Below are 3,501 nucleotides of genomic sequence, written 5' to 3' on the forward strand. Positions count from 1 at the left end.
GAACTAGAGGACTGCTGGACCTCTGCGTTCTCATCTGCTGTGATTTTTTTTCCTCCTGCTGTGCATCTGACTGTGCTGTGGGCCGTTAACAGTGTCCTAACCTTCAGTTACTCTGAATTTAAGGAAATGAGTGTTCCCTGCGTGTGCTGGTAGTGTGTCAGAGGCAGCGGAGAGGTGGAAGAGAGCAGAGCGCTTTTTTTCTTCTGATGTAGCTGGTCGGCGGTGCTGAACACTCCGATGACGCCCCTCTTCTTGGAAAGTGCCTGTTCAATAGAGTGGCATTTCAGAGGTGATGTAAAGAAGGTTTTCCTTATGTTCTGCTGTTAAACGCTTTCTAGATCGTTCTGTTACTGTGCTGCAACAGTGCTGCCCTGTGTGCCCTTCATTCTTCTCTTTTGGACCTGCCTCGGCGGAAAGAAAGTTGGCAACGCTTCGTGTGAGCCACCGTAAGTGGCACCCCCTAGTTTCTAGGAGAGCTATGTGTGTACAGACCCTTGGGCCCTTAGGCGGAGGCCAATTTGGGAGTACAGAGGCCAGCAAAGATTACCCACTGAAGCCTGTTTACTGGTGCTGCAGAGCTTAAAATAGCTCGTGCGTTTCCTCTTAAGAGAGAGGTTGACGTGAGGCTTTGGGCCACGTTCCCTTGATGTGTGAGCCAGGCTTTTGGGGTTGTTTGTGAGAGTCTCGGCCAATGTTCTGTTGAGCTGTTAATCTCTCTGCACTTTTTTCTGTGTATCACTTATTCATCTTAATGTTCATTTTCAGCTCCCGGCCATTGCTGCAGCACCTGAAGCACAGAGGAGACTTTTATGTGGAGCTACAAAACAGCCGGTCACCTGGATTTTGTAGGGTTTGTGTTTTGGAATCCAAGTTAAACAGAGTGTGGGATTTTGTTTCTCATGGATGGCTACAGGAAAAGCCCTGATTAATTACCATTTAGCGTAACACAAGATGAAAGACAAGGACTCCGTGTAGTAAGGTAAATTCTGCTTTTATCTTTATGCGCTAAAGGCAAGAAATCCAAGGCAGGTGATATCACAGCTCACTGGGATTAGGTAATTCTTGAAAATTGCATCAAAATCTGCAATTGAGATTATGAAGTATTCTGCCATTCAGCATGCAACGTTTACTAGTAATTACAAAAACAACTCAAACATTCTTACTATGTTACTTGATGAAGACGTGATGATCCAATTTAGATTGCTCTAAATTGCAGGGACTCTCAGATTACCGTTTGAGTTACACAGACTGAAAAATGTTTACCCAGCTGCAGAGCGGCAAGACATGGGCGTTACTCCTGTTGGGCATGCGAAGTGGTTGATATCCAAAGCGTAAGCTGCGAGGCTGCGGGGTGGCCTGTTGCCGTTAACGTGTGTTTAATTAAAAGCTTGACAGTAAGCATCAGGGATGGCCTGTGAGAAATTCTGACCGGCTTCCCATGGGATGAGGAGTTTGAAACCATTTCTTCAGCAAATGTGGGTCTGTACCAGCGCAGCCCCGTGTATGGGCTGAGGGGTCTGACGGGGGCCGGCGGCGATGTTTTCCGTGTGTGTCTGACTAGAGAAAATTCCTGTTACTTGGACCGTTTTCAGGAGACAGGTTCATATCCCGCACCCTTAGGTATTTCTCTGAATCCCTTCTGAGGAGCAGAGATGTTTGACTCTGATCTTTGCGTACTCAAGTTTCTCATTACTGGCTCGCTAATCCCCAGCTTCTGGTAAACAAGATCTGAGAGGAATTTTTACCTTCTAGCCTTGCTATCTCCCAGTGTATCTTGTAAAGCATACTGAATACACCAGTTTCTGGATTTAGCTTGGGATTTGCTTAGACATGAAATTAATTCAATGTCAGGATAGGGTATGAATTTTAAATGCAATAGCTACATTTAGAAACTGATAGAGCTAGTTCAGAAAATGTCACTCTGACAAAGCTTGCTTTACCTTTTTGCCTGGTTAGAGCATTTCTTCAGAAAATATCTCCTTTTTTTTTTTTCCCCCCCCAAGTTACTACACTTTTCTTCCTTAGCAGTTATTCCCAGTCAAAATGGTTTTACCAAGTGCGGTCAGTTTTGTAAGAAGGGTTTTGGGGGTACTGGTCGGTACACACTCCGTTTTTCTCAGACGATACGCTGCTTCTGTTGTAAAATTTTCCAGGGTCAAAGCAACGGTAGATGATGCAGTTAAGGCGATGTAGATTGAGCTGCATGTGGACAGGGTTCGTCTCGTCCCCTCAGCACGCCGGACCCCTGAGGAGCTGCAGGCCAAGCAACCCGCCTGGATCACTGATTCATCCTTGCTTTTCCTTACTGCTGTTTTTTCACAGAGCGCTTCCCTGCGGGTTGTCTGCTCCCACCTGTCCAGCGGTGGGAATTGCAGCCTCTTCCAGCGTTTGCTCCCCGTCCTGCGCTACGGAAGAGGCTGACGTGAGGCTCCCAGCCGTGCTGGGAGGTTTCATCGGGGCTTCGCTGACCTTGTGGTCGAGCACCGCAGACTTGCAGCGGGATTTTCTCTGCTCCGTCTTCTCTCCATCCACCTTCTCGTGATGGGCTGAGGTCTACTGAGCATCTGTCGGTTTTTGGTATTGCTCTTGGGGGATTCTCCCCGTTCAGCATTTGGAAGATTCTCTTCCCAAACACTTGATGTTTTCCAAGGTTGTCTGAATTTTCGGGGTGGGTTGTTTTTGCTACAATGAGCGAGTTTCTGCCCTGCCCTAGGATTTGACAGGGAGATTTCTAGGTTCACTTTGCACGAGTCGCTGTGCCAAGGAGAATCCGGGCTGCCCGGGGAACGCCTCGTGACTTGGCAGAGCAATTGCAGGATCCGTGGAGGAGGAGGAGGATGGGACCAGCTGCTTGTAACCTGTCCCTGCCGGCTTTGACAAGGGCTGTTTTTAGAAGAGCTTGGTCATGCAAGGTTTGGGGCTCATTTTGGGACTGACTTTTGCTTTAAATGGGTGCCGGCCTATTTTATTGGTAATCTGGCATGTTTGTGGTGGGGTTACCGGGACAATTCCTGACCACTGTGGATTTTTTTAGTCTGTGAATTTTGCTCAGAACGGATTAAAAACTGACTGTTGCTCTCCCTCATCCTTTCTGCACTTTCCCCAGGGCTCAGGGGCAGGAAGCAGTCACGGGCTTTTCAACCTGGTTTCCCATGGCGGCTGTGGCTTCAGCATCAGTTACCTGCAGAAGTTTCAGCAGTCCCTTCCAACCAGTCGGCAAGTGCTCTCATTTTAAATCCTTTCCACTGATTTTGGATCATGAGCCAGGAACCTGGCAGAGGTATTGTTTGGGCAGATAGACTTCTGTTTCCAAGAAACTTTCCCTCCGTTCCCCGAGGGTGGGGTGTTCCCCGCCCCCCCCCAGCCTTCCGAAAGGGAGGAAGGAGTAGGAAAAACGTGGGTGCTTGCCTTCACCTTTTTGAAGAGCAACCCCTGACACGCACCTTGCGGGGAGGAGGAGTGGGGAATTGTCTTTGGGCCAGGTAGACTGGAGGTTCATTT

The sequence above is a fragment of the Aptenodytes forsteri genome, unplaced genomic scaffold, assembly GCF_000699145.1.
Source record: "Aptenodytes forsteri isolate BGI_AS27 unplaced genomic scaffold, ASM69914v1 Scaffold321, whole genome shotgun sequence".
Taxonomy (NCBI): domain Eukaryota; kingdom Metazoa; phylum Chordata; class Aves; order Sphenisciformes; family Spheniscidae; genus Aptenodytes; species Aptenodytes forsteri.